The following is a 14191-nucleotide window of genomic DNA, read 5'->3' as shown; positions in this document are numbered from 1 at the left end:
AGCCTCACCCTGCCCACATCGACTCCTCCCAGCCCTGTTGCATCTACATCACAGGCAACCATTTTCCCCCAAACCTGTGTCCCAAGAACTGTCTCATCCATTCTGTGCCCCACAGTACAGGTACCTGAGTATTCTCTTGTCACCCCTAACAAGGATGGTCCAGCCACTACTGCGAGTGGGCACACTGTGCCGGAGGCACAGGCATGTGGGGGTAAGGTGCGTGGGAGGGATGCTGTGGGCCAGTAGATGGGGGCTCCAAGAGACAATACTAATGAGGAAACCACCTCCCAAGTCTTGTAATCACCATAATGGGGGAAATCAGATAGCTGAAGAGGGACCATCACCAGGAAGTCATGCAGCAGTGGTAGACACACAATGCCTGCCTGGCTTCCATTGCTGGGGTGCTGAGGGACATCAACACTACCCTGAGTACGACTGTAGAACATCACCAGACCTCTTCCACTAGCAATGAGCCTACAAGCCCTTCTAAAACTGTGGCTGCAAATGGAATGAAGGCCCTGCTGGTGGAAGACATGCCTCTGGGTGGAACATCCCCCCCGCAAACACGGACATCCACTCAGACATCCAGAAGAAGTAGATGCCAAGACAAACCCCACTGCCAGGAAGTGAACCTCTCCTGATTTGTTCCCCTTGTGTGCCACAGATGCACCCTGTTGACTGTTCTTAAACCAAACTCAATTTTTCCATGGTACAAGGACACTGGACTTATGTATCCAGATGGTGTAAGAGTTACCCTGATGATTGTAGCCACCATGCCTGAACCCTTCACTGTTTAAATTGTGTCATTGTAGATTCCTTGTCACACATATTGAATAACTGTTCACAATATATCACACTTTAACACAGGTCCTGTGTATGTGTCATTTATCTACCAGGTACAACTGTGATGCATGGCAACTCTGCTATCAATATGTCCCTCTGTATTGTACAACCTATGTCATGGACATCACACGTGGACACTATCAGCATAAGACTCATTACATTAGGAATTCAAACATGAAGAGATTAAAAAACTTTTGTATGCTACATCTACACACATTTATTAGTAGACATTCAAAGAGCACATTGGGTAGAACTGAAAGTAACATCAAGATATCTGCTAAGGTTGCAGACACTGCTAATACACAGGAGTCAGATATTAGGGACATATCAGTCTTCCCTCAAGCCAGAAGGCATGCAGGACATTTCTTTGTACCACCTGGTAAAGTCTTATCTCGTGACCGTACCTTTGATGCCTAATGTACATAACCCATGGTACAGACAGATATCAGTGCTGACGTCCCCTTTCCAGGGATCTTTCACTTACATTGGTCATATACCTTTATAGTTGCCACTCACCTATGTCAGTCCACAGAGACATCCACATTGTTCTGCAAAGTAGGAACACACTGACAGCTAGGTCTAGGGTAGGTTACATACAACAATACACATTGTGATATTAGAGGCTATAATTCCACATTTCTCATGTGCCAGACAGAGTTGGACACACCAATTGCACCTTTTGACCACCTCCAGTACCCTACATGTAAACTTGAGGGGTAGACACAAATCCAGCCTGATGTCCTGACAGTCTGGCAATGTAACTTACACTCCAAAGACTCATTGCATTCAGCACCTGGTTTTAGCCATGTCCCCTTCTCATATGTGCCCGCTATTCCCATTTGCTTTTGACAATGACTGTGACTTGCCAATGATGATTAGCCAAACTGGAAGTCTCCAAATCTGTAATTGACATAGATGACAGATAGGACATACAAGAAAACATTCCACAATGCAGACAAGTCATGTTCACAAGAGTGTCATTGCAAGTGCATGAACAATATGATACTGTATACCAGTCTGTTCTTTCCACAATACCACAATACAGTCTGCATGCAAAACTCACTCATAGGCATTTCATTTACCTAATACCACCTAACTGATGGTAAAGAGGAGGTGACATGCTACACATCAACACTAGCTTAAAATCTTTAATCACTTCATCACAAATACATCACATACCTTGAGTCAGTTGAAGTAAAAATTGATGAGATCTGCCCTGGAGTATCCAGCTTAATCCTCATCTGGGTCATCATCACTTGGCAAATCAGCATTTCCACCCACAGGTGCTGCAGGCTCCCCCCCCCATCTGGTAGAAATAGTATCTGACATCACAGGGCAAGATTGTGGAGCATGTAGCAGGTAACAGTTATTTGACAAACCTTGTTGAGTGAGTAGAGGAGGGCTCCTCCTGAAATGTCCAAGCACCTAAATCTTGCCTCAGAGCCCAAACGTCTGCTCCATGAAACGCCTTGTCCTCCCGTGGGAATCATTGTAGCGGACTTCCCCTGGCGTGGCTGGGGTCCACAACCAAGGACGCTTAGAATAGCCAGAGTCACCTGTAAGCAATTAGGTTCAACACAAACATATATGTGGGTCATGCAACATTGTAAAGCTAGGAGACATACTTTGCAAACACACATTTCAATTACAAGTCACACATACCTGCTGTTGAGGTCGGTCACAACCTCTGACATCTACAAAACTGCACATAGCTATGCATCCGATGACACTCTCCTTGGTGCACATTCCCTCAATTACCTAATGTACCTAGTCATCTGTGACTGTATTTGTTTGTTGGTCCAACCAACTTGACATATCGTACACATATTGTTGCACATCATCTACATAAACAACGCACATAGGATTCTCAGAATAGGTGTACATTGCTAACACCAAATGTCCATCAGTTACACAGCTTTTACTGCTCACGTTTACAAATGGAGAACTAAACATGAATGCATTACTTACAGATATACTGCACAATATAGGGCTTAGTTTATGAGGCAGATTGCATAACTCTTCCATACATGAAATGTGCTCAAAATGGCAGCCGTCTGACCTACTGTACTGGACATGTGGAAGTGACCTAAATCTGCTGGCAGAAGTCATCATGGCGGTAGGCAGTCACAACCTCTGTGCAATTGCCATTGGTACACGTTGCTGCCTATGGTGGACTTGGGCCAACGGCAATTTCCGCTGGCGGTCACGATCCTGTACGTGGCAGATGTGACCGGCGGACGTGACCGCCATCTTCTGCAGCATTGCTCACTTGACTCCTGACACTGCTACCAGCAAGACCTTCACTACCTAAGCTGCTGTGAACTGCCTCTGAGAGCTATTCTGCGGGAGATAGGGCCCCAGCCTTCACCCCTGAAGAGCTGGAGAAGCTTGTGGAGGAGGTCCTATCCCTGTATGGAAAGCTATACAGTGCACCAGAGGCGCAGGTGAATCCAATGTTTTACCAATGTGTGAAAGGTGTGGTGTATGATGGTGTACCTGAAATGTTAAGTAGTGAAATTGTTGATGCATGCAGATGCTAATTTATACATGAGTATCAACTCAGAGGATGAGAATGTTTACCTACTTGCTGTTACTGAAGTTTTCTGTTCACTACCACTGGTATGGAGCATATGGGCATGAATTTTCCTTTTGTCTGTGTCATCCATGCAGATCAACACCATAAAAAAAAAGGGACTCTGGCGTGCTATCACAAAGCAAGTGTGGACCCTGGGGCTCTACAGCCGACAGAGCACCCACTGTAAGAAGTAGTTGGAGGACCTGAGATGCTCGGCCCGGAAGACCGCAGAGGCCCAGTTGGAGATGTTCTCCCAACCAGGGAGGGGTACCCATTGGACCTTGACCCCCCTAATAGCCTGCATTTTGGCAGTGGCCTATCCTGAGGTGGACAGGCGTTTGAGGGGCAGCACAGCAGCCACAATGGCGTAAGTACTAACAGAACCCATGTACATGCCTCTGCCAGTTAAGTGTATGATGCCTAAGTATTGCCGCTGTGACAATGTGGTAAGTGCTACAGTTGAAGTGTCTCCTAGGAAGACATAGTACTACAGTTGCCAACATTGAAACACAGATGTGGCCATTGTATTGTATATAGAGACATGTTCATCACCTATGTCAACTAAATAGTATAACTGCATGTGGAGATGCACATGTAGCTGTATCATATGTGTAATTCTACTCAGCCATACATATGTGTAACCTGCAGTGTCATCCTTCCCACCTAGTGTTTCCTAGTCAATTTACCCAAATGGTAAGTTGTATTGCTCTTTGGTCTCTGACCAGTCCTACTCCACTGGATCTTGCTCTATGTGCAACATTGGGTCTGACAGACGAGTCACAGAGCCAAGTAATCCTGTGTCATGAAATAGATTGTAACTTCATGTGAGGCGGTCATCCCAATCAGGATTTTGGTATGGCAAACTTACTACACTTCCTTTGAGGTTTGAAGAAGTGTCCCCATTCTCTGTCAGGACCAGAGGCTTCAGATTATACTTTCTCTTTCTTTACTGAGAAAATGACAGCAGCCAATAAAATTATAGTAAACCAAAAAACTACATTTCCCAATGTTCTTGTAGTCCATAACCTGCCCGAGCCAGAGATAAGTGCTTATTACATTTCTCATTACTTTATTGTACAAGTTTATATATGTATTTCTCAGGCCCGTGGAGAGAGAGCAGGGACTGAGCAGCGCTTGTGATAGGAATCTTCCTCTTTTTCTGTTTGTGCACACTTTTCGCTCGCACGCGACCGATCCTGCTAATCGCTTTCGGATCAGACAGCGTTCGAGTCCATTCACCCATATGCCGCCCAGCCTTCTGGAGTGCTTCTAGGGACGCTCTGTGACTGCAGTGGTGTGCACTGGTATTTCCTGGCCTCCCATGGAGATCAGTCGAGCGCTGCCTAAGAGGACTCAGTCCTCTCTTTTTGTTTACGCACGTGCATGCACGCAAGCCACTTTTCCAACTGGAATAGTGTTGGTGATCGGCTTGACTGCAACGTGTGCATAGCAAGTTGTGTAGATCACTCGAACGCCTAACCGGGTGAAAAAACGTGCAAGGGCCTTGCCCTAGGGGAATTTTTGACAAGGTGGTCCCGCCACCTTCAAATGTGGGCCATGGCAAGAGTATATTTTGATTTAGGAGTTTCGCCTTTGGTGACCTGCTGGGGCTGATTTTTTCCCCCCTTTTGAACTCCTTCACATCCTCTAGCTTTTTAAGCATGGTGTATTATGCAGAAGAAGACAAATTTTATCAAGAAGAGGCAGAAATGCCTTTTGAGCATCAGATGGATGAGAGATTGGTACAGGCCCTGGATCATCATGTACAGGACTCTGTTAATCAAGTTTTAATAAAAGCTTTAAAACCTTTCACACAGCTCTTAGTGAGGTTTGGTCAAAAAGAATTGCTGGGGCGACCGCACATTGAACCATTACTTAAAGAAAGTATGTCTGATGATGGGGGCTTTGTCCCGAGAGCTTCTGGGGGCATTTATCCTCTGCGGAGAGATTGACTCAGATGGCTGCCTCAGTGCTCAAAGATCATGAGTACGGGCATGGGGCTTCTTTGGTTACGGAGACTGGTCCAACCCCTTCAGTGCCTCGGACTGAAGAGTCCCAAACCTCTGACACTCATTCCTCTGACTCAGTCCATGCCAAAAACTGGTCAAACACAAGCGCAACTATACCTTGACGGAAACGGTGGTCCAAAAGAATTTATTGTTTGAGACTGAAGGCATTTTACATCCCAGATCCACCAATTGGGTGCCAAGTATGGAAGTGGCCCATTATGTGCAGGAGAGACTGCGTAAAAGTTTTGACAAAGACGTATGTAATATGTTACGCTCTGAATGTTATCGTCCCTCTTTATTTTGTAAGGTGGCCGACACCCCTGAACTGGACCCTAGTGTAGCCACATTCCTCAAGAAGTTTACTAAAGATCCCAAGAAGGGCCTGGATAGGGCCTGGAGAGCTTGTAAGGACAAGCATCTTGACATCTCAGGACCCATTACAAAAATCCTAGAGCTCGCCGTGCAAGTGAAGGAATCCAGTATGCCGTTGGACCCTGAAGCTATCTTAGAATGGGCTCAGAGGGCTATATGTCTTCTAGGGAATGCCAATTGTGCCATGTCCACGGAACAATGGAAGTCGTTCTTGATGCGCATGGACCCCAAATTAGTTGAATTGGCCCTAACAGAGCCTGGAACATTGGCAAATGGTTTGCTTTTCTGTGATACATTTGTAAAGGATCTGGACAAATATGTTTCCACCTTTTCTGCCCTTGACAAGGCTTAGACCTCTATGAAGAGGATGTTTAGTGGTGGCCTTTTTACCAGGGCCGGACACTATAGGGGTCGAGCACCAGGCTGAGGTTTTTATCAGACTGCAGGATATTCCCAGAGAGGTTGTGGCTCCTACCAAGCATTTGTCAGGATTCTATCCCTCCAGAAAAGGAGAGGCCGTGGACGTGCCTACAGAGGAGGTTCCGGCACCACAGATTTCACAGCATCAGGTGAGAGTAATCCCATTTTCCGATGTTATTCTGGGAGGGAGGCTGAAATGGTATTTACCGGCTTGGGAGCACATTTCTCACGACCCGTGGGTTCTACAGACAGTTCGAGGATACAGGCAATAGTCCAGGCGCTTCCCCATCCAGCAGGTTTTGCCAGTAAAATCTTCCTGGCCCAGAAAAAAGGAAGAGGTTATCGTCTTGTTCTCAATCTAAAAGTCTTCAGTTCTTGGATTGTTTACCGCCATTTCAAAATGGTGGGGATACACCTATTAAGAGATCTTTTGCAAGAAAGGGATTGGCTTCTCCGCTTAGATCTCCAGGACGCCTACCTAACGGTGCTGATCTTCGCTCCACATCGCCATTTCCTTCAATTTTGTTGGAGAGATCAATGGTACGAATTCAAAGTCCTTCTCTTCTGACTGTCTTCGGCCCCATGGTGTTTCACCAAATTACTGTGCCCGGTAGTGCATTTCCTTTGGGAGCGAGGCGTTTGCTTCATCATTTTTCTTGACGATATTCTGATCATGGCCCACACCAAAGAGTTGGTACTACTATAACTTTCTTGGACAATTCAGATTCTGCAGGATCTAGGTTTCCTGATAAATACCGACAAATCAATCATGACTCCCTCTCAATGTATAGGGTTCTTAGGCTTTCAGGTGGATTCCTTCAGAACACAACTGAAATTGCCTCTGGGGAAACAAGCCTCAATCAAGAGAGAGTTAGGGAAAGCCCTTATCTCTTTGCCTATATCATTGAGGACCCTTGCTCGCCTGGTGGGACTTCTTGCTTCTTCCATGCAGGTGATTTTTCCAGGTGCCCTACATTACGAGCCCTCCAATGTTTAAAGATCCTTCATATTCGCATGGGGCTGGCTTACTCAGAACAGATCCTTCTGACAGAAGAAGCCAGGACGGAGATAACTTGGTGGTTGGACCACATGGATGCGTGGAACGGCCAAGCTATTGTTGTATCCTCCGCAGAGGTAATAATAAAATCGGATGCCAGTCAATGGGGATGGGGAGCATGATGCAGCTCAGTGGATACGGTGGGCAGATGGTCCCTGGAGGAGATGAGTCTTCATATCAATTGTTTGGAACTTCTGGCGGGAACCTTTGTGATCCGCTCCTTCTCTCCCCAGAAAGCCAGTTGCTGCATATTGTTACGTATGGACAACATTTCAGTGGTGAGAAATATAAATCGCCTAGGCGGGACCAGATCTCGCATTCTGGTGCAGATTGCCAAGGATTTTTGGCATTTTTGTCTCCGTCATCAGATATCGATGATAGCAGAGTACATTCCAGGACGTTCTAATGTGGTGGCGGACTGGAACTTATGTTTTTTGAGGGATGGCAGCGATTGGAAGCTTCACCGGTCAATATTTCTCAATCTGATGAGACGTTGGGGCGAGTGTTCGATAGACCTTTTTGCTTCTCGACTCAATGCTCAACTTCCACGTTTTTACATTTGGAGACCGGGCCCTCTGGCACTGAGATCGGATGCGTTTCTCTAAGACTGGTCCCGGGGTCTCCTTTATGCTTTTCCTCCGTTCTCTATGATTCAGAGAGTACTCTTTCAGGTGATGAGAAAAGTAGCGGAGATCATTTTGGTGACCCTTCTCTGGAAAGCTCAATCGTGGTTTCCAGCAGCGAAGTCACTATCATGTGCCCTTCCAGTTCTAATTCCATCATTCCCAGCCTTGCTCCTGGACCCAACAGAAATCCCTCATCCACTGATAATGCAGGGACAGTTGTTACTCTTGGCTTGGAGACTTTCAGGGGACGTTGCCAAGTGCCAGGTGTTTCGAGAGACGCTATGTTTTTTTTAGCCCAATCAAGGCTCCTTTCACCCATAAACGTTGCGAAGCCTCCCGGAAGCGATTGGTGGGTTGGTGATGAACGAAGTGTTGATCCCATGGGGTTCTATATTAGTATGATTGTTAATTTTCTTTCAGAGCTAGCAACTCGGGGTTTAGCGCACAGAACCATCAGAAACTTCAGATCTGCTATTTCTGCAGGACATCCCCATTTGTTGGCAAACATCCTTTGATTTGGCAACTTTTGAGAGGTATTAAATGGTCAAACCCCTCAGTCTAGATATTCTACTTTATGGGATGTTGATATTGTTCTGCAATTTATAATTTCCTATAAGATCCTGACCTTGTGACGAAGATCTTTCTCGTAAGCAACTATGAGCCAAACTCACCATACTCCTGTGCCTCATCTCCTGTCGAAGGGTGTCTGATGTACGTGCCCTGGATTTAGCAGGCAGAGTTTTTACTCCATCTGGAGTCTCTTTCACTATTACTAGATGTACTAAAACTTCAATTAGGTCTATTTCTTATCCAGCTTTTCCCCATAATCAGAAGTTATGTTTGGTTAAATGTTTAAAGGCTTATGAGGCTCTCACTGGAGAGAGACGCAGAGATGCGCGAGGGCAATTGCTTATATCATTACAAAGCCCTTTTGCTCCTGTGTCAGCAGCCACTTTGGCCAGATGGGGCACATGGTTGCTTGGGGAGGCTGGTATTGATTGATACCACCATTTTTGGAGCGCATTCAGTGCATGGCTCCATGGCATCCAAATCCTTTAGTGTTGGTTATTGTTTGGAGGATATCATGGCTGCTGAAGATTGGTCTTCTGACAATACTTTTAAGGTCTTTTATTATAAGCCTATTGTTGATGTTGCATCTACAGTGGTGGATCAGCTTTAAACTAGCATAATCTAAAGCCTCCGGTCCTGACATAGAATAAAATAATTTTCAATTCTATTAAGGACACGGAGGCAAGGATTATTCCACCCTATTTCTATTACTGTTGATATTATTATTATTATTGTGTATTCTAACTTATATTTCTGGATGTAATTATGCTATTAGAGTATAATTCAGTTGAATTATCTGTATGATATGTTTTTCCCATGTATCTTGATTGTACCCACCCAGGTATGTATTTATTAGTCATTACCAGTTTATTAGCGCATTTCTTTTGTTCCTGGGATCGGAAAATAAAGGTGCGTGAATGTCCAGAGTTTCATTTCAACGAAAAGGGATGATTCCAGTTCAGCCGGTGGCTGCAGTTTGTGGAATGCAGGTTGTTTTCGCTCTTATTGCAAAGAAAGAGGAAGGACTGAAGGAACAGAGACATTTATATGGAGAGCTGGCCTGGGATAGGGTAGGTTATGGACTACAAGAACATTGGGAAATGCAGTTTTTTAGTTTACTATAATTTGATTGGCTGCTGTCATTTTCTCAGTAAAGAAAGAGAAAGCATAATCCTCACCTCTCTGTCCTTAATAGAAGTGAAAATTCTTGGCACGATAGCTAGAACAAATGTTATTGTCATGTCAGATTCATATATTGGGAAATGTGAAGTTTACTCGGGGTGGACATCCTACATAATGAAAATCATGGTGGTGACTTAACATTGACATTTCAAGACATAACACTGACTTGTATTCAAATACCTTTTATTCTAATGTATTTGGTGTTGAGCAGGTAAGTGGCTAGGCTGCTGATCCGTTAGTGGATGTATATTGTCCATGCTACATAGGGCAGTACCATACCTATTTGGGTGTAACATAAACTATTTTGTGCCTATATCATGTGTCAATTGATACTTCATGCATATTGTTATGTCGAAACCTCATCTTTGCCAGACGAACCTTTGCTAATCTAAGGCTGTTTGGACAGTTCTAGTAATAGATCTGCTCAATTCTTCCTGACCTAATAGTGTAGCAGGGCTTTCAGTTGGCAGACATGTTGGTCTTATGGTATATGTTGTCATTCAATTTGCTCAACTCTAGGGGTATGTGTAATTCATAGTTGCATTAGTAATTGGTTATGTAAGTATCAGTTCTGGACTTGGGTAATTGGATTCACATGTCTGTACAGTTGTTAGAGATGTAGGTGTTTAGATGTTGTCACATAGAGGTTTCTAATCAGCATGTATAGTGGAAAGGCATGTGGCCTTCATGAACATTGTTTGGTGTCCATTGTATTGGAGGTGTTGGTATGCTCCCTGTGGTTGTCTATGGTTGTATCCTGTGTGATGAGTAGGCCCCTGTTGCAGGACACTGAAATTGTGTCTATGTGTCAATGAGTTAGATAAGTGGGCCCAGATTCTCCTAAGAAATCTTTTTATAGCACTTAGATAGATGATTCAATGACATGCTATGTCATTTTGTGAGACACACTATGTGGGTATGCCATATGTAGTGTATTCATCTTAGGTATTTGACATTGTAAAAGATATGGACAGATTCACAAGTTAGGTATGTGATTACAAAGCAACATGCTCTATTGTGTTTGAAGTGAGATGAGTTTACTTTCATGTAACATGACTACTGGTGATGGACTGGGCAGGTGTGGAGCAGGGGAGGCATGATATTGTGCTGTTAGTAAAGTGCATTTCCTAAGAAAGATTTGTTAATACGCAGTGATGATCTGTATGGGAAGAAATGTTAGATGTAGCCAATTAATCTTGTGCATGGTCTTTATGAGTTCCTGCTGAATTGATGGGATGGTGGTGTAGTGGTCAAATGGTTGGCTTATGAAGTGGGTGAGACTGTGGTCATAGGGGAATGTTGGAAGTATGTAATTGTGACATGATGTAGGCTCTAAATGGTTCCTATCTGGGGCTTCATGTGACATAGATGTGTTGTTACTGTTGTGTATGTTGTAATGTCTGTGTATGTTAAGAATGTGATGACCTTCTCTCCCTTTCTGTCCATCAGCATCAGCAGGTGAAGAAGACGGGGCACAGCTGAGTGGGGAAGCTGCTGGTCATGGAACCTGGAGTGCTGCTACCACCGACACCGAGAGACCCAGTGGCCTGGAGGGCGAAGGAAGTGCCACGGGGGAGACAGGATCCAGATCTTCATCATCAGAATCCTCCTCCAGTGGACACTACCGGGCGGTGGCAGACCCATCTGGCACCACCCCAGCACCATCTCATTGCGCCACCCCCCTTACTACCACCGCTCTCCCTGTAGCTCCCCACCCAGTTGGCCGTGCAGGCTCACCCAAGAGGGTGGGCGTCTCCTTTTCCTGCAGACACCTCTGTCCCTGTCAGCCCTGCTGCCCTTAGTGAGGAGGCTATTAACCTCTTGAGTTTGATTTCTGTGGGTCAGTCGACCATTGTGAATGCCATCCAGGGACTGGCAACTCAAGTCCAACAGAGTAATGCATTCCTGGAGGGCATTCATGGTGCACTGGCTGGCCTGCAGAGATCCTTGCAAGCTCTAGCCTCCACACTGAAGGCAGCCATTCATCCTTTGTCTTCCGTTCTCCTCCACCTTGTTCTTCCCAATCCCAAACACCTCTCCACAGACACAGCCAATGCACATAGACAGACAAGCATGCATCAACCTCAACATCCAAGGTTAGCTCTGACAAACACAAGCACCACAAGACACACCACCAGCATGCACACAAACACCATATACCTGCACACACAGCAACAGTCATGACCTGCCCTGACAACTCACCACCCCAGCATTACAGACACAACACCTGACACACCTGCAGACACCACACCAACATTCACAGATCCAGCCACTACACCTACTTACCCACAGCCAGCACCACAACAGAACCTCAGACATCCAGCCCAGTCACCACATCACAGACACCACAACCACAGACACGCCTACATGCAGCATATCTACCATACCTGCGGCCACTACCCCAACAGACACTCACCCACCCACCACGGCATCTTCCACCACCACCGTCCCCCTCCTCCCAAGACACATAAATGCCCACACTCACCCACCCAATAGACACCCACCACCCACAAGCATACCTCGCACAAACATGCACCCACAAGCATACCTCGCACAAACATGCACCCAAAACATCCACACAAACACCTCAGGGAACCACTATCTCTTCCTCCACATCCAAACCCTTTTTCTGTGACCATCCCCTTGTGTCTTAAAAAGCTTTCCATTTGGAGTTTGCCTTTTTCCCTACTTCTCTCTGCCAAGAAGTCTATCCCGCTACCTAAAGGGCAACCCTCCCTTAACCTAAGTCCAAGCCCAAACCTCTCCTCCCAGGCCAGATCCCAAAGGCCACCTCCAAAACCCAACCCGAGGTGCCTGCCTGCATCATTGATGCTCCTTCCTGTGGAGGTTACATGGCAATAAGGAGTCAAGTTCGGGGCACACATATGTGCACTGTGTGCATTGTGTTTTTTTAGAAAAGGACTGGCCTTTGACCTTTGTTCTTCAAATGTAAAGCTACAAATAATAATGTAAACCAACCAGTTGTTGGTTTCCTGGTTACATCTTTGTCATGTATTTCTTTCCGTAGTATGTAGTTGTTTTTAGCTGACATTAGTTGTGTGTATGTATGTGTGTGTGTGTTCTGCTTGGGCTACATGTGTTGTTTAGGCAGTATGTAAGGTTGTGTCCAATGATTTTGTCCAAAAGTGGTAGGGTATGTGTTGTGTGATGTACATTTGTGTGTTCAAGGGGTTTAGTTATGTTGGTATTGTGTGTTGTTGGTCCTATGATGTGTTTGTGTTGTGTGGCTTGTGTGCATTGACTGTGTGAGCGTTATATGCATGAAATGCTGGACACGGAGTTCTTTGTAGGTCGATTGGTAAGTAGTATGATTGTGTATTTGTATGTGTGTTTTGCCTGTTGGTGTTACATTCTGAAGTCTGTGTGATGTGTTTCTGTGTAGTGTCCCCTGTGGGTCCCTGCCAAATGACTGGAGATGGTGAGGTTGTTTTGTTTTTGTGATGTGTTGTGGTGTTTTGTGGTACTGTGTGAGTGTGGACCTGTGCAATGTTACTATGCGTACCTGTATGTGTTTGTGATATTTGTATGTGTGTGTGTGTGTGTTTGTGTGTGTATGTGTTCATATGTGTGTGTGGTAGCCATGCCGTGTTTGTTGTGCATTTGCAAGTGTGTGTGTGGCTGTCTGTGAGTGTGCATCTTAGTTTGGTGTTAGGGGTGAGTGTCGCCCTCACACTCCCTTCCAGAATGTATGTTGTGTCTGTACAAAAATTGTCAATGTACAACAATAACGGGTACGTTTGTATCCTTATGGTTGCTGTTGTCATTGCAGATTCCGAAGTCTTTGTCTGAGCAGGAGCAGCGGAAAGACGTGTAGTTCTGATTCCATGGCTGCTCTGGACCAGTATGGCTTCCTGAAGGTGGGTGTCTCCTTTTATGCAGTTGGTTTCCGCCTGGGTTTCCGTGGTAGTGTGACCGCATCAGAAACATTGGTGTTGTGCAACCTCATAATGTGTCCGGCGGAAACATGGTCCCCGACCGCCTGCAGGTGGCTACCGTCGTCCGTGGTGGCCAGGCCACATTGGTGGTGCCAGCAGTGCTTTGGCTGTATTCTGTTGTGAATACCGAAATTGGTCTGAAAAACTCATAATGACCCCCTTACTGTTTTAACTATATATATGTATCAGATAATGTATATATTTTTCGAAATTCATTTAAAACAATCTTTTTTTCAAAAATTTTGTAATTACCTTTATGTATATAGGATAACGATATTTTTGTGATCTATATTTTTAATACAATATTTGTGTATCACAGTATTTTTGGTTTATATTTTGTAGCAGTGAACCCTACATTAAGGAATGTCTAGATAACTTTCTCCTCTTGCAAGAAATTTGCAGAAAGACACAGATGCCCTTGGCCTTGCCACAAGTCATGGGATAGGGTGTGGTTTTCTATAACAACCCACACAATTCCAATTTTCCACCCTAATTTCAATCTAAGGGCCTGATTGCGAGTTCAACGAATGGGATGACCGGTCTCCCGAACTCTGGTGATGAGGTTGTCGCCTTACTGGCTA

This window comes from Pleurodeles waltl, chromosome 8, assembly GCF_031143425.1.
Source record: "Pleurodeles waltl isolate 20211129_DDA chromosome 8, aPleWal1.hap1.20221129, whole genome shotgun sequence".
NCBI lineage: Eukaryota > Metazoa > Chordata > Amphibia > Caudata > Salamandridae > Pleurodeles > Pleurodeles waltl.
This window is presented reverse-complemented; position numbering follows the sequence as displayed.